The sequence below is a fragment of the Monodelphis domestica genome, chromosome 8 (assembly GCF_027887165.1).
Source record: "Monodelphis domestica isolate mMonDom1 chromosome 8, mMonDom1.pri, whole genome shotgun sequence".
Lineage (NCBI taxonomy): Eukaryota > Metazoa > Chordata > Mammalia > Didelphimorphia > Didelphidae > Monodelphis > Monodelphis domestica.
Window position 1 is genome coordinate 229,356,531 of NC_077234.1, and position 27,262 is coordinate 229,383,792.

The 27,262-nt window shown below is 35.6% G+C and overlaps 1 protein-coding gene across 6 annotated transcripts in view; it reads right to left on the bottom strand.

Moving 5' to 3' along the window:
- Positions 1-27,262, bottom strand: part of MID1 (midline 1) — a 453,084-nt gene that overhangs the window by 142,741 nt on the left and 283,081 nt on the right. The window contains exon 1 of one of the 6 annotated variants that reach the window (XM_001365183.5): positions 11,328-11,652. The exons of the other annotated variants lie outside the window; for them this stretch is intronic. The gene's annotated coding sequence lies outside the window, so the exon portion shown is untranslated. Of the gene's footprint in view, positions 1-11,327; positions 11,653-27,262 lie in introns of those variants that run through there. 6 annotated transcript variants of the gene reach the window in all.

Sequence of the window (27,262 nt, forward strand, 5' to 3'; positions counted from 1 at the left end):
CCATCTTCCCCCATGACCAAAATGACACTTGATTCCTTCCTGTCTGGGTGAATTACAAGAAGTGATTGCTGAAAGCCAGTTGCCCTGCCTAAAGCTCTCCCTTCCTAAAGCTCTCCCATCAAGAGCTCGTCATTGTCATGAACGGACAGGCCAGTGGAGCAGAAGCAAAGACCCAGCTCCACACTCAAAAGCCTGTACTTCTTCCACACTACAATCATCTCCAGCTCCGGACAGCTTCAGATGGCACAGCTGCACACTCCATTCACTGTAAAGTCGTTGTTTGGTTGTGTGAAGCTTTGAGCCCTCCTTTTTCCCCCCACCAGTCACCCCCCTGAAAAAAGAAGAGGGGGAAAAATCCACACACCAATCTCAGTTCATTAAGGGTGAAGAGAGCCTTATGCTCATTAGCAAGCTTGGGAACCAGATCTCTTTAAACCCTCTCTGTTGCACTACAATTAATGGGGGCTGCAGTAACAGTGACAGGAATGTTATGTGCAGCCCACTGCAATCTGTAAGAGAATAGTACAGTTCAACAAATGGACACCGGGTTCAAATCACCCGCTATGGTTTATTCAGGCTGCCTTTGTGGGAAGGCCAGCAAAACTTCTGATCCAAAGCTATGTTTAGCAATTCAGACAATATGCCTTTTTGTATTCACCCTTCCATTTATTTGCAAAATTAGCAATTTCTCTAAGGCAGTGACCCATTCTCAAATAGTAACACTTGGAATTAAGCATATGGTGCTCTTGCTTAAAAAATTTAGGACTCATTTTGCCATGGACTCAACTATAACTGGTCATTGAATATGTAAACTGTGTGCTATTTCCATTAAAAAATGAAAAATATTTGGTAGAACACAAACCCAATCTTTTATTTGTTATTACTTATAATATCACGGAAAGAAAAGTGATGGGAGCAGAGCTGTTGAGAAATGAAAAGAATACAACTCTCTACCATTCTTCCACCCTTTCCATCCTGTTCTATTGGAAAATGTGTGTCTGTTGTTCAATACTAAATATAGCATTTTAGATCTGACTCCATCACTTATAGGAAGTGAAGATTTTAAAGAAGGGTAGGAAGATGACATTTTCAGTTAGATATGAAACACAGAATGTCAGTTGGAAGAGACCTCCAAAAGTATCATTCCTGAAGAGAATTGTTGAGGACTTTCCTGAGAAGTGGTCTTGCTTGAAGACCTGCTGAAAGGCAACCCAATTTTGGAAAGCTTTCATTATTAGAAAATTTTAATTAGAGGTGTGTGTGTGTATGTACACACACACACACACACACACACACACACACATCCATGCATGCGATGGACCTCTGTCCCAGGCTAGTGAAACCTATGGATCTCCTTTATAGAATAAGGTTTAAAATGCATAAAATAAAATGTTTAGGATTAAAAAGGAATTCAATCACACTGAAATGAAGCTATTTTCCCTCAAATTTCCTAGACTTCAGGTTCAGAACTCCCAGAGCTGAAATCTCTCTCCCTGCAACTTCCTACCCATTACTCCAAGTTCTGTGAGGCAAGATAGTAGCTCTAAATCACAGGGCAGGATTTACTACTTGAGGACTGCATTCCTATTCCCCCAAATCTTTCTCTCTCTAAATTAAACATTCATGGGTCAGGTAACCTGTCTTCCTATGGAATGACCTCACTGCCCTTTGCCTGGATGTGAAGGTTATCTTGATGTGGATGGTCTCTAGTTTACCAATATCCTTTCTGAAAATAATTCTCCAGGGCAGAATACAGCAAAACTATAATTTCCCCAAATCATCTTATTCACTGTGCATATTGACTTTCTTGAGTTATTCTACTTTAGGGATATTTGTGAGGCAGCTGATGGCACAGTAGATGACAGAGCACCAGGACTGGAGTCAGGAAGACTCATTTCTCTTAGTTCAAATCTAAGCCTCAATTATTTAATAGATGTGTGACTCTGGCCAAGTCACCTCACTCTGTTTGCTTCAGATCCTCATTTGTAATATTATCTGGAGAAGAAAATGGCAAACCATTACATTATCTTTGCCAAGAAAACCTCAAATGGAGTTCTGAAGAGTTGGATGAGACTGAACAACAACTGGAGGGATACTTGTATGTTCATAAATAATAACTTATATTTGTATAATACTGTAAAGTTTTCAAGTCATTGTGCTCAGAGTAAGTAGGAAAATTATTTTCCCCATTTTGCAGATGAAGAAACTGAGCTCAGAATTTTCCCCCTCCCGGATCACATTTTGTTGTTATTCAGTTATGTCAGACTCATCATGACCCCATGGGACTTTCTTTAAGGATATTGGAGTAGTTTGCTATTAACTTTTTTCAGTGGTTCCAGTCAGGCAATCAGGGGTTAAGTAACTTTCCCAGAATCACAAACCTAGGAAGTATCTTGAATTCAGGTCCTCTTGACTCCAGGTCCACCACTCCTTCTACTGAACCTCCTTTGCATAAAATGGTTACTTGACTTTTCCAAAGTGGCAGAGCTAGTAAATATCTGAGACTGGATTTGAATTCTGCTATTCTTGACTCAATGCCCAGTGCTCTTAACCACTTAAAGCAACAGCTGCCCACAGGGTTATACTAACTGCAACAAGACCAATGCTTTTTCTGCTAGACTATAATGCCTGCTTCCCTTGTGTTTCCAGTTGAAAACACCCATTAAAAAAAACAAATAAAAGTTAAAAGTACTAATATCTGATATGAGATAGTATCAGAAAAGAGTTGGTAGTGGAGATACTTTTATTGCTAACTTTGTAGGGGCAATTCAAGGAAGAATGATTTATGAATATCTCTTTAGGAAGTCAAGACATTTGAATGAAAAAGGTGAAAAAAAAATCTGCCAATTACCCAAATTTTTGAATTGTACCACGCATGCAGATCTTTGCTGAATTTTTAAAATTTGCACATTGCCAAACACTCATGTATGTAGAACTAATATTGGTTGGGGTTTTTTAAACCTATCACCTACATTTTCTCACTGAATCCTATTATCAGTACCAATTCTGTTCATTATTTCCCAAAACAACCTGGGCTGTCCTATATAAAAACACAGAAAACATTACAAATTCTCGCTGGTTGTATTTAGCATTTTTAGCTACTTGGATTTTGGGACTGTTAATCTAAAAATTATTTCAGGATTCAGAGATGGATAAAATAAAATTTTACAGTTTTCTCTGCTTATGAATTTGTTAAGCATCAGAACTTTAAGGCATCAATTCCTAATATTTTCTCATACAAAAATGCTTTCCTTAAGGAAATAAAAACATGTAATAGGGTGTTTTTTCCCTTTTATTTTAAATTCAAGGAAGTTATTTTCTATGCTTCCAGGAGGAAAATAGGATTCTCAGTCCTTATTACAATGGGAGGAAATTACACCTGCATCTCATTGTCAGGAAGTTCTCTAATTCACATTTTTATGAATGGCACCAAGAGCTTCAGGTTAATTTATATGTCCTTTTCTTCATTTTTGATGCAGATTCAAGAAATCATAACATTACATCAAGTCAGTAATATGGAAGAATTTGCATGGTTTATTATTTTAGAAAACTTAGGCATATTTATGTATATGTATAATATACACATGGATGTCTAGGGTTGAAAAAAAGAGTATTTAGAATGAAGGGATCTTTGGGAATCAGAAAAATTATGCTTTCTTTTATTTCCCCCCAGCACTTAATAATGTTTGATATGTAGTAAGTGCTTAAGAAATGATTTCTTAGGGGGCAGCTGGGTAGCTCAGTGGATTGAGAGTCAGGGCTAGAGACGGGAGGTCCTAGGTTCAAATCTGGTCTCAGCCACTTCCTAGCTGTGTGACCCTGGGCAAGTTACTTGACCTCCATTGCCTAGCCCTTACCACTCTTCTGCCTTGGAGCCAATACACAGTATTGACTCCAAGACAGAAGGTAAGGGTTTAAAAAATTTTTTTAAATGATTTCTTGTTCATTAATTAATTCACCCACAAACTGTGTGCCCCTGAGCAAGTGATTTTACTTCCATGGGTTTCAGTTCCTTCATCTATAAAAGGGGAAGGGACTAGACAAAGTGTCTACTAAAGCTGCTACCAGCAATAAACATTCTATGATTTCATAAAAAGAGATGCATCCATGGGAATAAACTAAGGGTATAATACCTGTCTGGGATGTCTTCTTGCATCTTAAATACAGAATTTTTAAAAAAGTAAATTTGTTTGTTATATTAAAGTTCTCAGGTATTTCTCTCCATCCTCTCCCTCCCTACACTAAAGATGGCATCCTTTGACAAATATATTTGGTGTGTAATATCAATATATTACATATAATATATAAACATACTATCAATATAATAAATATATAATATATATTTGAAATAAGCAAACCTCTCTGAGGGTAGACATACACAAGTTATTCTTCAAAGAACATTAGAGGTCTCATATATCAAATATATTGAGTATTTTGTCAAATTTATAAGAATATGAGCCACTGCCCAACTGATTAAGTAAAGCATTCATTCTATTATTCATCAATTCACCCAAAACCTTAAAGGCTGGGATCATGATACTTGAAGTTATCAAGGAATAGAAAGTAGAAAATAGTTTCTGACCTTAGGAAAACAGGAATTAGAATATAATTGGTTGAATATGGCATAATTATATGAAATCACTTGAGAATAGCTGCAAAGTAACATATAGACAAATAAGTCCCAGTAATATACAGTACAAAAAGAAGAAATGAACATCACTGAAAGACTGATAATATTTCAGTACCTAGCACAATATCTTTTTTTTTAAACCCTTGCCTTCATTCTTGGAATCAGTACTGTGTATTGGTTCCAAGGCAGAAGAAAAGTAAGGGCTAGGCAATGGGGGTTAGGTGACTTGCCCAGGGTCACCAAAGCTAGAAAGTGTCTGAGGCCAGATTTGAACCTAGGACCTCCCGTCTCTAGGCCTGACTCTCAATCCATTGAGCTACCCAGCTCCCTCTACCTCCAGCACAATGTCTTAAATCTATCAGATAGTCAATAAATCTAGTTCATTTGAGCAAAGGGAGGGCAACTCTGTCAAAAAGCATACATGACTGGTAGTCAAAAGATCTGTATTTGAATCTTACTCTGGATACTTTTGTATCTCCATAATCTACGAGCAATTAACATCACCTTCCCAGGACTTAAGTTTCCTACTAAAATGAACGTATCATGTATCAGATCCCAGTTGTTGTTATTTGTCCTTTGTTTTCAAAGAGGAGCAATGATATCGCAGGTGAGGTCTTGATGTGTATTATATTGGATTTAGGGGAGGCAGAGTTGCATAAAGTCATCAGCCTCATCTTCTCTTCAGACCCAGATGAAGAGAAGAGAACATGAGTTGAGGACTAGAGATCAAAATGATCCCCTAGATGTGAGCAATGATCAAGAGGCTAAAGCTTAAGCTAGCCATTGGTAAGAGAAAAGATTGGCTGTATTTATGATGGGCTTTAAATTCCAGCCTCAGGAATTTGGGTTTAATGTGATTAAGAAATAGGAAGCCCCTGTAGGTTATTTTACAGAGTGAAATGATGAAATCATGTTTTCAATAGATTAACCTGACATTGATATGTAAGCTTACTTTCACTATCATTCCAGATTCTAGCTCAACTCCATACCAGGTAATTCACTTTCCAAAGAAACAGTTTGGTGATAATACAATTATGCTAGTCACTATAATGATAGAACTTAATGCTCTCATCTAGTAATTGTATGGAGTTTGGGGTTTTTTTCTCAGTTTGGGTTTTTATAAAAAATGAAATTAAGTACTAATGGTTCTGCCTAATTTTATGATAAGTAATGCTACATGTTATGCAAATTTCATTAATGTCATTTTTAATGAAACTTCTTAACACATTATACTACGCTATATTATGTCATGCTACACTCTGCTATACTATAAGATATACTGTGTTCTTAATCCAGGAATCACAGATACCTTTTATTTTAGAAGGTCCATGAACTTGGATAAGAAGAAAAATGACATCTTTACTTTCACCAAGTTTGGGATTCATTCATCATTTGTATTTTACTTTATTATTTTAAAAACATTATGTTTGAGGCTTTGCTAGTCTGCCAAAGAGGTACATAAAGCCAAAAAGGTTAAGAACTCCTGCTTTAGGTAGAGGATTTTTTGTTTGGTTGTTTTTGCTTTGTTATTATTTTACACAGAGAGAAGACCCAGAGGCTCCAAAGTAATTTAAAAATAATTTCCCCAAAGAGTTAAAATGGTGGCACATAAGTTTTTGGTTGAAGTTTACACTCTCTCTACCTTCCAAACTATCCATCCCATTTTCCCATGTTCCTGAAGCAATGAGGCATAAATGATTCCTGTTTACAGATAAATCAACTCTATCAATATAAGCCAGCAAAAAATACATGGTAATGATGTTATTGACATGAGATCTTGGCAAAATGACATGCTGCTGTTTTGAATACTGAACAGGAGCAAAGACCAAGAGAAGGAAAAGACCTTAGAGCTCATCTAATCCAACCACCCGAATGAGGTAACTGAGCCTTGAGAGTTTGAACGAAGGTTCAAGTTTGGCGAAGGTTAAATAGGTGTCAGGGTTGGATTAGATCCCAAGACCTCCGAGTCCAGAACCAGAATCCTTTCCATTGTCCTAAAAACTATATAAAGGATACAAGGTGGTTTGTACCTGGCAATACATATTCATTTCTAAGAAAAAAAAATCTATCTGAAGCAACTTCAGATACTATGTATTAAGTTTCTACTGGATACCAAGTACTATTAAACTACTAGTGAAGCGTTTTTTGGAAAGAGAGACTAACCAACCTCTTGACATATAAAAGGATGATGTATTTTTTTTTAATCCTCCTGTCGAGCATTTGAAAAATGGCTTCAAACTCAGACAAACGAAGACATAACTCTTCTATAACAAATCTAATTTTTATCCCAAGGTAGTTCAAATAATAATGAGGTGGAAAGTGCTGAAGAGACACGAAGATGAAAAAGAGTATGCTCTAAGATTTATTTAATTGGTACTGTCAACTACGATCCAATATGAGGTCATGTTTGGCCTCATGTTGGGTTTTTTAAAAAGTAGAACAATAGCATTTAAAGAATTTCTCCACTGACCTCCAACTGCCATTTTATCCCCTCCTCCAGAGACAAGTGTGCCTAAACTGTTCCAGATAAAAAGTATTTATATCATTTATAGGACAAGTCTGCCCAATTGTAATAGGGGTAGGGGTTGGGCCAGTGGTTTCCATTAGTATTAGAAGATCTCAGGTAAAGAAACTCCCTTGACCAAAGCAGGTCAGCATCTTTTCTGCAATTCTGAGATTGAAAGAGATGCCTGGATTACTGAGGTTGTCACTTGCTCCGAGTTGCATAAGCAGAATGTGTAAAGAGTTGAGACTTGAACCAATGTTATCCTGAATCCAAATCTGGCGCTTTTGCCACTCACTGTATAATGCCAATATAAGCTGTAACTCTAATATTTCAGTAATGAAAAGAAGTTAGGAAGACAGTTTGCTTTGACATTTGGTTCACTTAAGACGGCCAAACTGGCAGCCTTCATGGACAAAACCCCAGCAACACCTGGGTGGGCCCTGTTCTCAGTTCAACTTACTAGCTAACTATGCAACCTCAAGAGAAGCCATTCTATTTCCCTAGACTTCAGTTTTCCTCGAATAGAAAATGAGAAGGTTGTAACTAGATGATCAATCTCCTTCTAGTTTTAACATGTGATGGGCTGTGATCTCCTTGGAAGGAAGTTTCACAGTCTGCCTCAATAATTCATTCTAAAAATTTTGCAGTTAGCTATGTTCTTCATCTCATATTTCTGCTGGGTATATGTTCAAATTTTTATGGCTCTGTAATGAGATATAAGCTAGGGTAATTAGTTAGGAAGCCTTCATGTCAAAGGAGAAAGCAGTTCCAGCCCCAGCATTGGCTCAATACCCAACATATAGCAGACATTCAAACACTTATTGAATTCTGATCATGGGTCAAATCTTCTCACCAAAGCTGGGTTCCTCAATTGTAAAATGAGTTGGTTGATGGGTAGATGGTCTTTAGGGATTCTGTCTTGCTCTAAAAATCTACAATTAGAGGAATTTGTCTCAATAATCCAGGCCAAGTACAAAGGAAGGTTGTCCTGGTTAAGAGTCCAAGGACATGAAATATCTTATCCTTACAGTTAATATCTGAAATAGCAAGCTTTGACTTCTTGGATCAAATGTAACCTATAAATAATCATCCTTCAAGTCATAGTATTATTCCCTTCCTCTCCTCCCTCCCTATTTGTGCTCAGTCATTTCTACCCATCCACAGTTTTATTTTTCTTAGAGACTACTAATAACTCACACTGACATACTGAAATTTTACAACATGTTTTCCTTGCCACGACCTTGAAGAGTAGATAGTGCAGGAATTATTTTACAGCTGGTCAGAGAAGTTAATTAACTTGTCTGTGAGGTCATACAAGCCATGTCTTCATGATGCCAGTCACACCAGAACTTCATAACTGGTCTTCTAACTCTTGCATCCTCTTCCAATCATCCCAGCAGCCACCATGCCATCCTTTTTATTTTTATTTTTATTTTTATTTTTTTGCCCTAGCCCAAACTTTAGATATCATAGTGAAAACTGATCAATATAGCAGGTGTTGTACAAAAGGCATTAGACTTGGTGACAGAAGGCCAGGAAATATCATGTAACTTTTGAGAGCCTTATTTTCTTTATCTAAAATATGGGATTTAAAAACATTCACACAATATTACTGAGAAGTTCAAAATGAGGTAATACATGAAAAAGGTGTTTTGTTACTGTAAAAGCTGTAAGAAAATATAAGTGGTTATCCTTGATAAGGATATCATCTGTATTAAAGTTGCCTATAGCTAATCCTATGGAGACTTCCCCAATACCCAGCTTACTCCTAAAGCCTTTAGCTTCTACTTTTAGCCACCATATGCTTAAAAAAAAAAAGAAAGAAAATCTGAGTATAAATTAGCTGTAGCAAAAGATTACAAAAACCACAAAAAGACTAAAAACCTGATAGGTTACCAACCCAAATATTGAGAATGTTTCTTAAAGAAAAATACTTGAAAAAGTTCTAAAAATGTTATCAGAAATACTATTCTTTTGGTACCTCCTATAACTCTACCAATATATTTACCAATGTAAGCAACCATTTAGCATCAAAAGCACTTTAATAGAAGGGAATACATTTACTAACATGAGAATGATAAATTTCTAAATTAATCCAAGCACACAATTAGGCGAATTCATTAAAGTTCAGATTATTCATATTATTGTATTCTGTTTGGATGGATAACTGAGGGTTAATTTATTAATAAAATAGGCATTCCGTTTCAATTTCCTGAGGTGTGATTGTGCATAGTAGAGAAATGGTGGGTGGAATATTTTTGTCCCGCTCTGGTCTTTGGAACTCCCTTCCCATCCTGATTTAATAAATACTCATCTTTCAGGAACAAGAGAAAGCTCTTGACCTTCTCTTTCTAAATAGGGGTGTGGCTGGCAGAGAAAGGGGTTTATAAAGCTGTGTGCTAGCTACTTGCTTTCAAGGTTCAAGATATGAGATGGAATCTACTGAATTTCTCATCTCAAAAAGTCATGTGTCTTTCCTTTGCATCCTAGGTGGGAAAATATGAAATAGCAGATATCCAGTAAAACACACACACACACACACACACACACACACACACACACACACACACACACACACAGGACTCTTCTGAAGCATCTCTTCTGAATTTTCTACAGATTTATTCTTTTTGAAAACCAACCATAACACAAACAAGTGAGCAATTGCAGAGCCTGCTATTACAATGTTTAATCTTGGGTTAAATCAAAACCTGAACAATACCTAAAATGCCACTTTAAAGGGTATTGCTCCTGCCTAATAGGGGAACAGATAAGCCAGTGAATGTTCAACAGAAGAAGAAAATGAAAGGGAAGATCAATTTGCTTGATTTTTAATGACATTATGTAGGCAGAGACTAATGCAAGTTTATTTTTGAGTGCAAATTACACAATAGTCAAAAGATCAAGTAAATAAATGTTTTTACAGAAATAGAAGAAATGATTTACTCTATAGAAATTAAAAAGATGAAAAAAACCATTAACCATCTATGTTATTCAAAGGGTTACTATGACTCAACTTCAATGTCTGACAACTTATTACATTAGAAACTATGAAATAGTTATCAATTTATTTTAGGTTTCAGCAAATGGCTGAGAAAATGATTCCTCAGAAAATTTCTACAATGCACCTAAAGTTTAGAGATTCATTTTCAGAGCTGGTAATTGAAACCAACAAACGGAATGATCAGAAGCTAAAGAGTTCTAATGCCCCAAGATGCATTAGAGAAAAAGCATTTCAAAATGATGGCTAGAGAGCTAGCCTTGGAGTCAGGATGACATTAATTCAAGCCCCACTTGGTCAAGTCTGGCTGACTAAACCACAGTGCTCTAGGCAACTTGATAAGGCTACTGTCTAACATTAAGTGAAGGTGTAACCAGCATTGGTAGAGGGAGTTTTACTCAATAAGCCCTTCTTATATAACAAAATCACAGTCCAGGAACATACACAGATATTTAGCTAATAATTAAATCGTTTGACTTGTCACTTAAATTGCAGTCTAAGGACTGCTTAAATCGAAATTTTTAAACTGCACAATTCAGAATGTAAGCTACTAAACTTAAAGACATGCAGACATCTAATTTCACAAAACACACATTTGGTAAAGATGTGCAAATTGAAAGGAACAGATTGTACAGCTTTCTTTCTTCCACCTCAAGCACATTGTGCATAAAATATTTGCCCTCTCAGAATGACTCTAGTATGTCCTTCAAAAGGATCCCATACCTGCTAACAATGTAATTTGAATGATCAATGAATGAAAATTTAACATAAAACATTGGAAAGTAAAAACGATGTCTTATGGGGGCACAAACACAATTGTCTCATTGAAGAAAAAAGGAAGGTCACATATTGTAGGGTTTGTTGCCTTATATTGAAGCATAAGCATCCAAAATGATTAAACAGAATCTAATGATCAGATGTACTCCCTTTGGGATTCATTTTATGTTCTTCTAAGACAAGCAAAAAGTATACATCTGGAAATGTAAAAATAATGCAACATCATTTCCTTTAGAAACAACTCCATTGTACTAGAGATGCCAAATCACGAAGGAAACTTATTATAATCACCTTCAGAAAGACAGTCTGTTCCCTTTACAAGCCTGAGCAAAACAACAGAAAACATTTAAAATGCTGCCTTCTTAGGTTTACTTCAACATTTAGAGACTTACAAAAATACCAACTCAAATACGCACCGATGGGTTCCGACCTGGTTCTTTTTGATGAAACATTGCTGTAGAGAGACCACGGAGACCCACTCAAAAGACAGTGACAGGCCAAAGGCACCAGATGGTAGTAACGCCTGTGATCCTAGTAATCCTGGGGCAGCCCTGTGTCTGTAACTGTGAGACAGTCAACACTGAAACACAACAGGAAAATCTGCCCTACAATTCCAGGAAAGCCAGCTCCACCTAATCACCTCCGCCAGAGATTAAGAATTAAAAATCCCTCAGCATTCCCATTGCCTTTTCCACTGACCCCTGCTATGGATTATCTCCTTTCTCTCTCGACCTTCACCCAAAACTGAGAAGGGGGAAAAAGATATGGGCCAGGAACTTTGGCAGAGCATCCCTATGCCTTATCTGGCAATGACGACTGGTAAGAGGGACTTTGAACTCTGCTGCCGGGTGCTTGAAGGAACAGGAGCTCAGCCTGCTGTGTAATTAAGCCGAAGCTGAGTAACGAACAAGAACATCCCTATGCCTGTAACAGGAGAATGCCCAGAGCTGACAAAATCTGCTACCTAAGGTGAACAGAGGAACACTTTCTCTGCTGCCTGATTAGGGGTCATTCAGGGCAAATGAAAATGAATGCTACCATATATATGCTTTGGTTGTTCCTTTGGGAATTCTCTCTAAAAGTTACCTTTGAATTAAACCCGCCATAAGAAGTCAACAGCTGGATTAACACTCAGCTCCTCAGAGGACAACTGTCCATCTAATAAAGAAACTAAAGCAGTGAATTGATTGCTGTTCTCTCACCACCTTTCCAAAATCCAAGGTCAAATTTTAGCTCATCTTCCTGGCAACATTATATATCAAAAAAGGGGTGGAAAAGTAATGGGAACTCCAAAGTTGAGGCTTGAGTTTCTGAGAAAGGAGAGAAAAGAAGCAACCTTTAAGAATAAGAAAAAGGTTTGTTTTTTATTTTTTTCCAAGAGGAAGTGAATGCTGTAGCACATTTATGAAATGCAGAGATTTGGTGCAAAATGCAGTTTTTTCCCCCAAGGATGTGGGTTATCTCTATGCAAGACAAGACATTGCAAGCAATCTAATCACCAGGAAAGTGTTCTAAAAGAAAGCTGAACATAAACCTGAGCGATTCAGTGTAGGCACCAGACATTTGGACTCCACCAAAGGTGTTAAAAAAAAATTCTTGTTAAAGTGGAAACAGCAGGAAAGAATTGCTTCCTTGTGTTCTCCGGATTTCATGTTGCAATGCTTTCTTTCATGCCATCACAACACTGCCCAGTAAAACACACTTCAGATGTTTGGACATCAAGATGAAAACATACATTTCCTTGGCTCTGTGGCCTACAAGTGAGCTTGCATTTCATTCTTTTAGCAACAAACAAACTGAGTGATTAATTTCCCATATGTAAAACTTCCTTGGGAAAAAAAAAAGCGGGACTCAAAAAGGCATATACATTAACATGTAGTGATTATGAAGTGCCTTTCATCGAGAGATCTCCAAGCACTATTTTTATTATGAGCCATTTAAATTGCCAATACATCTACTGGGCATTCCAGATTAAGTAGATCTGCATTTTGGCATTGCACTGGGGAAAGGAGACTAGAGAAATGCCAGATTTGTAAAATAAAAACATCAACCCAACCCCAATTTATGAGTTTATAGATATTTTATCAACTACATTTCTGGCTTTCATAATCTGTTAGCTCATATATGCTAATTAATCATTTTGGGAGAACCACAATTACTTCTCACTAATGCTAGTATAATTTATTTGAGAAATAAGACTTCATTTAAAATTTAATGGAAACTACAATGATAAAGATAAATTTCCCACCAAAAACACTGCCACTAATCGAAGCTTCATTAGTAGAAATTTAGACAGCACTGCCTAATTGTCACTTAACTTCTGTGTATCTCAGTTTCCTTAAAGGGGAGCAATAATAGCATCTGCCTCACAACGTTGTTGTGAGGATCATATGACATATTTGTTAAACACACTTGGCATGGTATCTGGCATGAAGTAGGTGCTTAATAAATGTTCAGTTCATTTTCTTCCTCCATTGCCTCACTTGAAAACATTTTTAGTTGATGATTTGACTGCCAAGAGAGGAAGAGTGTGTAGAGTTTATCACTAGATGCTCATTAGGGTCCCTTCCTGCTCTAAATCCATGAGCCTACACAGATTTCTGTTAAATCATTTGTGGCCTCAGAGGTGTTAGCACCAGATTCCCCTGAGCATCCCACCCCATTTCCATCACTGAATAAGTGTTCCTCCAAGTGACAGAGCCACAGGACCTAAACCTGATTTTCTTTTTCAATATTTCTGTATCCTGATGTTATGTGACATTTTTCATTCTCATCTTTCATTGCTGCTTAGCCAATGCAAGAACTCTTCTAGGTTCTCTACCAGCGTAAAAACATGAATATGAAGGGCCCTTTTGAAAGTAGCATTCTTTAAATACTTCATACATTTTATCTGGAAATTAGCAACCTGTCATAAGCAATCCACATTCACTGAGCTAAAAAACATGTGGCCACGTGTTTGATGACCAGAAGGAGATTTCTGATACCTGGGATTTTTTTTCTGGTCTAGCTTACCAAGTAAGAGTATAGAAGCCAAATAAAGCTACATAGCTTCCAGCACTGTTGGATTCTTCTTTCTTTCCTCTCCCTTCTTTTAAGACCTTGGAAGACCTTGGCTCAATATACGTAATTGATAGTAAAACTGGTATATTTTGCCGACGTTGTCTGGAGACTAGCAAAGCCTCAACTCAGCCCTAAAATGTGTAGTATTCTTTTGACTCACCACAGTAACAATTGCACTGCATGGTGCATGACTCCATAGTACAAATAGATTGTGAAACACACTATCCAATATTATTATTTCTCTTTCTCAAAGGAAAACAGTTTTATTCTTGACTTCAAAGTCAGACACCAACTCCTTTAGCTTAGAATACACTCAGACTACTTCTTTCTGATCATGAAAAAATGGAAAAACTAACCCCTGGCCCCAACTCTTGGTTAACTATAATAAAGGGCATGCTTTTAAAATTCCTCTGTGATCATTGGAGCTGTGCACTCAGTGACTGAAGTTTTCCCTTTTTTTTTTTAGGTCCCAGAAAGAGGAGTCATTCTTTTGTTCTAAATTGTTATTGCAAAGCATCAAATTCTGGTTTGGCTACATGAAAGAAAAGAATGATGGGAACACTGGTAGCAGAAAGGATGCCAGCACTTATATAGGAAAACAGGATATGGAGAATAGTATTGTAAATGTGTATCTGCACAGAAAAGGGGCCATGATACTTCTCTGCAGATATTCAGGAAGAAGTGTTTGTGTATCTAAGTCATCGTGTCGATGCTTTTTTAGCCAGTAACAAATCTTTCATTTGGGGATAGTAATATTACACTATGCTGATCTGAAAAAAGCAGTTTGCATAACAAAATTATACAAGTTAAACTAAAATTATATTAAATTACTCTAATTTCAGCTTAAGATACTGTTTAAGAAACTCCCTTACCTCCTTTGTTGTCATTGCTAGACAGAATAAGAGGATTTTGTATTTAATTAAGCACTTAGCAAACCTAGAACTCAGTTCTTGGGGAGTTCCTTTTTTAAATAATGAAAATTACATTTCTATTTATAGTTGCTCACTTTAATGTACTTTAAAAAACCCGAGACACACCAAAAACTCCCAAATATGTCATGTGATTCTTGTGTAACCTGATTTACACAACCAATGGGACCTGACTAGCACTTAGACCAGTTTTGTCAACCCCTCATTGAGTCACTAGTATACTAAGGTTATTGAGATTATAAATGTTGATGGCATCTATGTGTGTAAATGCATGTGTACATATGTATATAGATATAGATATATAACTATACAAAGGCTTATCATGCAATAAGTATAATAGTGTATTTCGTAATACATCATCTGAAATGTCTAGTTTAGCTTAAAGCAAATATAGCACTCCCTTATTTTTAAGTTGAAATAATTGAAATTCTGAACTGTTGGAATATATTTGAGATTTTGGAATTACATCTCCTATTTCTGTTCTTACTATATATTTTGTCTTTCTGCTTCCTTATATTATTAATTTAAATATCCCCTCAGATTTTTGCCATCTCTTTTCTTATGCACACATCATCTCTCTTCCCTCCCTCCAGAATTTGTCATAGCAATTTCAGGTTTCTATTTAGCCTAGATTTCCTTCACTAATATACCTTTCCAGGGCTTCAACATGGGAGATGTAACCCCGAGTTCTCAAAGTATATTCCAACAAAGTACAATTTCCAGCAGGTCAGACCCTAACCAAGCAGAAAAGACTATAAGTATAATCTCAGCAGTAGAGTCTATGCCTGTTATTGGAGGACCGGTCTATTTAAGGTTGGGAAAGGTTTATAGCTGGAGCACTGGCCATGAGGTATTTAATTGTTTTCATCCCCGGTTATTCTTGAAAACCATCTTGTTTTATGCAGAGAGATTATGATCTGCTTCATAGGCAGCTAGGTCATGCAGAAGATAGTAAGTTGTGTCTAGAGTTAGGAAGATTTGAGTTTAAATCTGGTCTCATGTACTGTGTGACTTTTGGCAAATCACTCTTGCCTTAGTTTCCTCAACTGTGAAATGGGATTTATAATAGTATGTACTTCCCAGAATCATTGTGAGATTCAAATGAGATATTTCTGAAGTGTTTAGCACAGCATAGTACCTGGCACATGGTAAGTGCTTAAAAATCTTTCCTTTCTCCCTTCTCCCACATGGAGGCAATCATAAACCCCTGAAACATTTCTCTGCTTCCCTTTACTCAATCTCCCATCATTATTTTTATTGTCCAACTCTCTTCAGGAGACTCCTGTTATTCAACATTCCTTCCGTCTTCTTGCATATGCTCCTACTCTATAGATCTGGGAACCTGAATGCCTATGTGAAAAAGACTTCTGCTAGCTGCTCTTCTAATAAAGATCACAAAATGGGTTACTACCACTTGACATGTTATTTCCTTCACCATTACCATGGACACAGAGTTTATTAAATAGTGGACTGGTGGGAATAAGCATTCAAATTGCTGAAGCTTCTTTCAAATCCCAAATAAAAATGCAATCTCCATAGGAAGACATTCCTATTCTTCCTTGATTCTAGTGCCTTGCCTTTATTAATCATCTCCAATTTATCCAGTGTGTTTGTACATAATGATATGTATCATCAGCACTTAGTATAATATCTGGTATAGAGTAGGTAATTAATAAATTCTTATTGACTGAGAGAAGACTAGTTATAGTCAAAGAAGTCCATAGAATGGTAAGGATAGAATTCTCTCCTTTGGCTATGATGTCAGAACAATCAAAGAAGAAGTGGAGTACCCTCTGCCAACAATCAACCAAATAAAAACAGCATCTCCTAGGAACTACCTCACTGGTGTCAACCACTTAAGTCTTCCAATATTCAGCCTAAATATGGAATATAGATTTAATTAAGTGATCGTATTACCATTTATTGGTGTTAAGAACTGACCTCTATTAAAAGTTCTATACATACTTCCATGCTACTTTTCTTAAATGAATGTTTTAATCTACAGTGATTCTTTTGGAATTGATGAAACTTAAAGCCTTCTTCATTTTGGTTTCACTCTTTCAAACAAACAAGTAGAAGCTTAGAGAGTATTTTTAAAAATTTAGTCTAAGACTTTGTTTTAAGTTTAATGCTTAAACAAGGGAAATACTTTCCCTAAAATCTCCTTGTGGTGAGACTTCATTTTAAAGAACATTAAAATATAATTTTATTTCCACTGTTAGAAAAAATGATGGAAATTTGGAAAATAGCACACTCTGAGATTGGAATTATTTTAGCAATGAAAACTGAGAGAAGGAGAGAGAGAGAGAGAGAGTACTTAAAGTTTCCTGACTTACTATTTGATCCTAAGATGTTAACCAAGAATTTAAAATAATCACTTTTACATGTTAGGGTTAAAAGGAGAAGCATGAAGGAAATGAATATAGACATTAGAACAGTCACAGAACTAGTTTAGAAAATCAGACCCACCTGGCTTCCATCCACCTGGCTCTCCCTTCCTTGGAAGTAGAAGCCTCAGGAAGGAAATTGGAGGAAGTGGAGCTACAGACTGTGAAGGGGATTTGAGGAGGGGAAGGCTGGGGTTTAAGTTACAATAAAGTGAATCCACTACTCAAGGTTGTGGGAGAAAGAAGACCTATTAAAAATTAGAGTCTCCCAATGCCTCAAAGATCTTGCCATTGGTGTTTGGAAGCCTTCTTATATGCAAAAGAAGGAAAACAAAATATTGACTATAGCCGATTGGAGTCAAGAATAGTAAAAGAGCCATTGGATTTGGAGTATATAATGTATGTATGAACACATCCAAGTCTAATGAATATTCATACATGTAAATAAATATTTGTTGGAATTTCTGTATCAAAGATGAAGTATCTGGCCAATTTTTATATTTGTTTATGAGCCAAATTTCATCAAAGCAAAGCAATGCAAATCTTATTCTTTTGTAGTTGATAAACATACAAGTCTGTTTCAAAGAACTCTATGCATGGGTATGTTTGGACCCAGCACATCACCATCTCCAGTATCATGTAGTCTGCCTATAAGACTTTCTTTTTCTTCTAGAGAATCCAGAGAAGCAGATTCACAATGACTGCTTGTTGACACTGATAGCTTAATGGACAGATATCTTTCAGTAATCGAAATCCTGATTATCATGACAATAAAAATATAAAATGTCTGTATGAAGTATCCCAAAAAGGAGATTTGAGAGCTGAAAGTTATGAGGGAGGAAAGATAACAGAATACATCTAGTTCTCTTTGAAACTTCAATGTCTCGTGCTAGAAGTGGTTTAATGCTAGGCAGTGAGTTCATCCTTTTTCTAAGTTAACTTAAATGGGCTTATATTTACTTTCAAAATGAATAATAAAGGAATGTTAGGAAACGTTAAAGTTAAGCAAATTGGGAGAAACATACAATATACATCTAAATTAACCAAAAATTATTCTTGTTTTTTTGTTTGCTTTTTATGTTCATCTATATAACTGGTACCCTAATAAAGAATGACTTTTTTTTTATCACCAAACTGGTTTGGAATAAATTGAGAGTATTTTAGATTTTGGATACTCAGTGTAAGAGCTAATAAAAAAGGTTCAACATAGATTTTGTGGAATGCCTGGCTAAAAAGTCCATTTCAATTAAAAAATTCTTTCAAAGTATGTCTTGTTAAAGCAACAACAACAACAACAACAAAAACCTCCCATGAACTGGTCCTAATATTTAGTTTCACAAACTTAGTCTTTCCTCAGAACATGTATAGTGGTATAGCACACTCCTGAGGAATGAGGAGATGGGATGTGAAATTAGGGCTGAGAGAGAGGGCCATTTACAGAGAGAGGCTTTGTTCTTCCACATAGACAGCCAAAGACCCCCTCCCTCTTTGAAAATCAAGTGCTAAAACATCACCCATCCAAATACAAACCCTCCCTTTTTCTCTGTTCCCCCCCCCCCCACCCTAGCATATCAACATCCAGAAGTAATTCTCTGGATGGGTGATTTTTAATCATTATCCTGACTGGCAGCCCCAAGGATTAAACTATGGTCCTTTTGAGCAGTAGCTTTATACACATTAGCCCCCTGGGGTGCTGAACTCTAAAACCTCTTTCTTTCTCTAGTTCTACCCATATCTTGCAAAGCCCTAGCTAGTCACCGTGGTATAGGGCTTTTCTTCCATGCTTGGTTACCAGAAGAAAAAAAAAAGATCCTAAAACCCCAAACCCTACAACAATGGAATTAAGTATTGCAATGCAATTCAGACAGTATTCAGACAAATGATCAGGCTCCAAGCTTTTTTTTCCCCTTGTATTTGAGATTTCCCTATCATGAAAGCTTCACATTCGCATCCTATGAGCTTGGCAATGGCATGAGTGATAATTTGGCTGAATGAAAACAGAATGAGTTTTCTGTAACTCACTTCAAAACTGCTGAATGGAAATCAAGGGCAGCATCTTCTTAATCAAGCACAATTTCCTGCCTAGGGATTGCATAAATATAATATGCCATCTGGCCCCATTCTGCTGCTTTGGGATTTTCTTGCTTTGCTGATATCTTGAGTAAAAACACTATAATTTCACTAGCAAATTATTTTTATCACACTGCTTATTTCCTTCCCTGTGATTCTCTGACAAACAGCCTAGAAAGCTTTGTTCAATGTTTAACGATGAAAACACTCCCCCCTACCTTTTTCTTTTTTTAGACATCGTCACGGAGAGCCAAAACATTTAACATATGCTTTGCTCCCCTGTGTGATACTGAGTGACTTTTAGTTTTGTTGAAAGGGACTGATGGCATTGGAGAGAACTAAGCTTAGAGCAAAAGGGTAACTGGGCTTCTTCATATAACTCTGCCAAAGCACTCTCTCCTTATGACTAAAAACACTGCTTATTTCAGTTTGGGGTCTTGTCATCATGTGTCAATACATAGTATAATATGGCTGTTAAAAAAGTACTTGCCAGAAGGTAAAATTGATATTGAAATCCATTTCTATTTTAACCAGTCAGGGTACAGTAGTAAAGCTTCGATGAACTAGAAATGCCCAGAGAATGAGGAGTGTTAGTTAATTTAATTTTCTGGTTAATGGAGCATTCCAAGAAACCCTTTGTATGTCACCCTTTGTTGACACCATTTCCAAAATGTCCAAGTTCACTTTCTTGCATTAATATCTACTGTAGATAATATTCAGGAACTTGAAGTTTCTCAGAGTGATCATTATAAAGAATATTTTTTTTCCTTTTAGGGAAAAGCAATTAAGCTAAAAATATGTTGTTCCCCATAAAATATCCTAAAATATTTTAATTAAATCTCAAAAATAAAGCATGCAAAATTTTGATTAGGAGTTCTTATTACTAGAAGAGTAAAAGACCCAAAGATTATCATACTTATACCAATATTCCTCTTACCTATAATAATATCTATTCATTTTAAAAGACACCAAATTCAAATTTTAGTTTAAAAAGGATATTTATTCTAGTACTACAATGAAATGGTGATTCCATCAATGTGAGTATTCCTTCAAACAAAGCAGATCATAATCCATCTATGCTTTTCTCTCCTTTGTGATGTTTGTCCATATGTTCCTAGAAATTCAGTACCATCCAACATACTGGAAGCCTCCTTCCAATTCTCTAGATATTGCATAGAGTAAATGGACATTCCATTGGTTATCCTTTGCTCTTGTCCATTTCCCCCTGTATTCATACTCATTCATTGGTGACATCATTTATAATATTTCTCTTGAGTAGGGGTAGTTTCATGTTTATAATATGCTAAAGCCTGTTTGTACCCACCACAGGCTTTATCACTTCCCTTTGGATGATCAACTTCAATTCTTTGAAAACTGTGGCATTCCATGATAGCTATATACTATCAATGGAAGGATGAAGTATAAAATCAATCTGTTTTGTTTTGTTTTGGTTTTGGGAAAAAATTTTGGCCATTAAAAGAGGAGCTCAATTTCACAAAGGCAATCTAGAGTTTTCATTTTCCTGTTCAATTGTGGGTCCAGGCTATTTATCATTTGTAATATCTGTGGAATTTCTTGAATTATTATATATATATTATAAGTATATAATATATATTAATTATATTTGATGTATAAATCATAGTAAGATGAATTTGTTACTGGGAAATGTCACCAATGAAGACTTTATGTTATTATTTTGTATTGTGAGGAATAGCTGAAGTTCAAGGTTAAACTGCATTCTTACTTTTTCCATGATACTTTTTCAGACAATTTTTTAACATACTGATATTTCCTTAATGTCCAAGGGTAATAATGTTATCTGTCTCTTAAACTACTACATTCTTATGTTGACTTATATAGTCCTTTAGTTGTTACTTATGTGTAAACATTGTCTTCCTACCTATATTTTAATTTACTTAGAATCATAGGATAAGAAGGAAAATTAGATACCATTAATATCTTCTTACCCAATGCAAAAATACCTTCTAAAACATCTCTGATTTGAGGGCAGGAGATCCATTATGTACTCATCTTGAATTGTGCATAGTATCTAACAGATCTGGATATATATTAAGCTCACATATTGAACTGGATGTTTTTGCAAAGAACGAGAAAGACCTACATGAACTGAGGCAGAGTGAAATGAGCAGAACCAGGAGAACATTATATGTGGTCATTGAAACATTTGGGGATGATTAAATATAATAGCAATAGCAAAGGACAATTCTGAGGGAGCAATGAGAAAGAATGCTATCCACATCTAGAGAAAGAACTGTTGGAGCAGAAATGTGGAAAAAAATACATGATTTATCACTTCTTTATTTGGGTCTGATTTGGGGTTTTGGTTTTACTCTATTACAAAAATGAATAATATGGAAATAGATTTTGAGTGATAATACATATATAATCCAGTGGAATTGCTTGTCAACTCTGGGAGGGGAGAGAAAATAAGGGAGAAGGAAAGAAGATAACATGAATCATGTAACCACAGAAAAACTAATGTGAAAATAGGTTACTAGAATAAAATTTAAAAAAAAACATGTTTAAAAACTCATATTTGTTAAATTTAGCAGAATGAAGCTGAAATGAACAAAGATTAGCATTTCTCAAACTAATCTGTCCTTGTAATAATAGTCATAACTCATAAATGCTGGTAGAGGGGAAAGGGGAACATATTCAAAGTTTTAAAGGAGAAAATTTAATCTTTTCATATGTAAACATTACCATATGCAACAAATATTTTGAAATATAATTTGGGTTAATATTTTAGTAGGAAAAGAGCTAAAGCATAGAATCCTCTATTCAAATCATCTACAAAACCAGGATTCCATGGAACAGAGTTGAATAAACTTTGTATTGGGTCATAAATCATGGACTGGAAATGGGTCTTAGAAATCACCTAAAACAAACCAATCATTTTAAAGATCAGAAAAAGAGAATACTTGGTGATTTTCCAGTCAGATTAAGTTTTCTAACATTTAGTGTAGGTCCAATAAGGGATATAGACCATGCAGATCTTATAGAGAACTCCTTATAACAGAATTGATAATGCCAGCTCTGTTAGTGTTAGACATTAGCTATGTAACCCTGGGCAAGTCACTTAACTTGTTTGCCTCAGTTTCCTCAACTATAAAATGAACTAAAGAAGGAAATGGCAAATTGCTCTAATTATTTTGACAGGAAAAGCCCTAAACAAGGTCACAAAGAATCAGAGAGGCCTTAAAAAGTAACTAAACCACACACTGAAAAGAAGCCTGGAAAGATAGAAAGTTCCCCAAGTGTTTTTGGATTTGATACAAGGGATGAAGGATTAGCTAGAGTTTAATGAGTCAGACTAATCAGATTTACACATCAGGACCTGTACTTCAGGAAAACCATTTTGTCAACTGAGTGGAAGCTAGAACTAAAATGAATGAGAAACTTAAGGTAACTACCCTGAAGAGGGAAGATCAATTAGCAAATTTAGGATCTTGTGTCTTTTTAATATCTCTATTGCCAAAGTCAAATGATTCATCATCTTCAGTAGTATCTTATACATAAATTAAGGCTATTAATGACCAACAGTAAATTAAAATATGCTTAAATTTTCCCTAAGAATATTTGATCTTTGAATAAGAACAAGACTTGACCAACCAGTCAGTAAACACTCCCATATGCCTGTAATTTTTGTATGCATAAGACAATAAGTGCAAATGGGAACCTGATCCATCAATTAGAACATTATTTCCTCTTGTAGAGAGGAGTTACTGTTATGCTTTCAGGTGGGATATACTGAAGAAATATTCAGTTATATAACTCAAAAGAGTTGAGTTTTTATGGTTTGAAAAAATGATGAGTGCTTGATATACTTAATGATCCAAGACTTGACAAATGGAATTATATATATATATATAAAGAGAGAGAGAGAGAGAGAGAGAGAGAGAGAGAGAGCTTACTTTGATCATTTAATTTTGTGTAACTTCATGAAAAATGAATATGGAAAAACTTGGTTATGGAAAGAAAGAAAACTTTTTCCCCTTCTTTTTTTTTCTGTGGTTCTACTTCAACTAACTTTTTTAAATACCAAAAGAAACCAAAAATTGGTACTGACCATAAGTTGTTTCTCCTTCAGAAGTTGTTTGGAAATTTTACATGCTATAATACTTCATTTTCTCCCCTAGGATAACTGACATCTGGACAGTATTGACAGGGTGAGTGTTTTAAACAAGAAACGAAAGAAGAGAAATAGAAAAAAAATTTTTTTTCTTAAAAAAAAAAAGGCAAACTGTGTAGCATTGGCTCACTTCCATTAGCTTGGTCACTGGTATCCCCCCAAAGTACTATTTTTATAAAAAGACCTCGTTTGTCATCAGTCCTTTCTACTCAGATGAACAATGACTTGTGATCCACCCAGCTAGTGCTCATGGGAGAACAAATATTCACTCATAATTGGTGTTTTCTTTAATAAATTTAAATATTTAAAAACATGCAGCATTCCAAAGAATCCATTTCATTTGAATGAAACATTGAGATCAGTTTTTCTCTACTGATATACCTTTTCTCTTTGTGGCTCTCTGTGTATACTTGAGTTAATACATAGAAGTCCTGTGCTTGGAATGAAAATAGCAAATCCCAAAGTTGCTATAAAATGTCAAATTTAAGAAGCCTCTATAAAGAGAGATTTTGGGGACAATTGGGTATCATCAAAGGTTCACGAAGTCAAAGCTATGGTTTTTCCAATAGCAATGTATGGTTGGAAGAGTTGACTAGTAGGAAAGCTGAGTGTTCCAAAATTGATGCTTTTGAATTATAGTGCTGGGGAAAACTTTTAAGAGTCACTTAGCAAGGAGATCAAATCAATCCATGCTTACTGAAATTAATTCAGACTATTCACTTGAAAGTCAAATACCAAAGCTGTAGTTTAAATACTTAGGCCATATGAGAAGATAGGACTCACTGTAAAAGACCCCGGTGTTGGGAAAGACTGACAGCAAAACAAGAAGGTGATGGCAGAGGATAAGATGAAGAGTCAGACATGACTGAAAAGAATGAACAACAAAAAGAAAGGTTTTTAAAATACCTTACTTGAAAGATGTCAGTGCAGTAGATCCTTCATTTTCCAATTCAAGAAGCACTGAAGTGTGTAATATGTGACCACACAGTACTAGGTACTAAGATAAAAAGACCAAAACAAACAAAAAGAGCTCCTATTCTAAGAAACTTATATTGAATGAGACAAAGTATATAGAGTAAGTAAATATAAATTTACAGGGTAAGGTAGAGTAGAAGAAAAAAGGGCATCATCAACTAGAAGGACAAGAAGGCAGAATTGTAAAAGATTTTGTGTCAGATTGAGCTGAAGGAGCTTCAGATGCCAGAAGTCAAAGTATGGAAGGGGGAATGCCAGGCTTGTGAAACAGCATGTACAAAGGAAAAGAGTTGGGAAATAGAGAGAAAATGAAATATTGTGAACAGATAGGACTCAAGACTGTGAAGGGCTTTAAATATCCAAGGACTGACATTTCTTTTGAGAGGCAGAGAATCACTGAACTTAAATAAGATTAAATAGACCTAAGAAATAAATTATGGGGCAGTTAGGTGGCACAGTAGATAGAGCACAAGCCTTGGAATCAGAAAGATTGAACTTCATCTTGGAATCAGGAAGACTGAATTTCATGAGTTCAAATCCAGTCTCAGAAACATAACTAGTTGTGTGACCATAGGCAAGTCACTTCACCCTTTTGCTTCAGTTTCTTCATCTATGAAATGAGTGAAGGAAAAAATGGCAAACTACTCCAGTATTTTTGCTAAGAAATTCCTAAATGGCAACAGAAAGAGTTGGACACAATTGGGGGGAAATGACCAAACAATAACAAAAGAAATATAAAGATTTTGTAGCAAAGGAAATAAAGAAGCTTTTATCTCCTTTCTTTTTGTGGAGATAGTAAGTTTCATCTTTTGAGTAGTTATCAGGCACCAAACATTGCTCTGAACATTGCTAAATTGATGACCTCTATGGCCTTAAGATCATGCTTTGGATATTTCATAAAAGTCTTCTTTCATTTGACCATAATTGGATAACTGAAATGTCATCCCATATGAACCCTAATCATATATGATCAATATAAAATTAAACAAGCTAAACTGCTGATCTGCACTTGAAAGTAATACAGCTATCAGTAAGTACTCAACCATTCCTTCAATCCTCCTTTAAATGTTGTCTTTCCAAATTAGAATTTGAGCTCCTTGATAGTAGGAACAATGTTGATTTTCTATTTGAAGCCTCGATGCTTAATAAACGTGTTGCCATTTCATTCCTTCACTTTCTAATCATTTATCAAATATTTATGGAGCTTCTCTTACCATAAAGCACAATGAGATATACAAAGAACAAGGCATGTGAACGTGTTCCCTTCTAAACCTCAGCAAATAAAATGTGTGTGTTTGCATTGCAAAGTATATGCATTGCAAGCATATACTCCTATTTAAAGCATATTCCCTTATTCTTAACTACAGAAGCGTCATTATAATCTCTAATAAAGACCTTTAAAGTCAAAGATCTCCAAAAGGATTTGGGAGTTACTTGACTATGAGGAAATATTCTCTGTTCCATACTTGAAGAAATTGGGATCAAATGATGATATGTAGGATGCTTTGCTATATAAATGCCAGGCAAAACAAAACAAAAACCCCAAACTTAAACAGACTAGATTTCAAGGTGAATAGGAAACTGATCAATATTTTTGACCCTTTGAATAAACTTTTTAGATAAGAGTATCTCACATTTCTTATAGCTGTCTCAGTCTCCCCATTACACATATATACACACATAGCTAGAAGCTAATGCCATGGACCTTAAGCATTGGTAGGAAGTACAATGGTAAAGACCAGAGAATATCATGCTCTTCTACAAAGAGTCAACTCTTGGGACTAGAATGTATAAGTTTCATAAAGTTACTACATGGGTAGGTTTATTTCTTGAACTCCAGTTCCTGCACCCTGCTGCCCTCTAGTGGAGTTGGGCATCACTGTAGATGACTTCCCAAAGCAAGAGTTATGATTTCCACCACCCAAATATGTGACCTTGCACATGTCATTTCCTCTTTTTGATCCCCTTTGTCCTCTGTAAAATGATAGGGTTAGACTAGAACTGGTGTTTCTAGCCATTTTCTGTATGTCTTGGATCCCTTTTGACACTGTGAAGTTTTATGGATACCTTAGAATAATATGTTTAAATGCATAAAACAAACAAAAAAAGTTTACAAAGGAAATCAATTGCACTGGAACATGATTACCAACATATTTTAAGAAAAACAAAACAAGTTCACAGATCTCAGGTTTAGAACCTCTGTATTAGATGATTTGACATTCTAATTTTTGGTCCTCTAAGCAGAGAGGCAAGTAAGTTTAGCATCCTATTCTTTGCACCAGATTGGAGCAAGTCTACTTTCTTGGATCATACCTTTGGCAATTTTCTCTTCTATAGAGATTACCCTCCAAATAAGGACTTTGTCCTTAACTCCTCACAAATATCCATATACATCTTCTATTTAGCCAAGGTAAAATGTCCTTATCTAGATAATATTGTTTTTACATCTCTGCTTCTCAAAGCTTATCATGTATTTTTTTTTTGCAAAAGATTTTGTTTCTGTTTTGCTGAATGTTAATTAAATGCTGCATTACAATAGAAAAAATATTGGAATTTGAATCTTTCTTGACTTGTGTTCAAATTTTTATTCCAACATTTGATCAAGTTATTTAATCTCTCTTAGTCTTGGCTTCATTTGCACAATAGGAATACAAAAAAAACTTTCAAGGTAACTGAAAGAAAAATACTTTGTAAACAAAACTGCTATATAAATGCACTGCTATCATAAATAAGATTTTAACCTGTAGAACATTTTTCTTTCTTTAATGCTTTGCTTT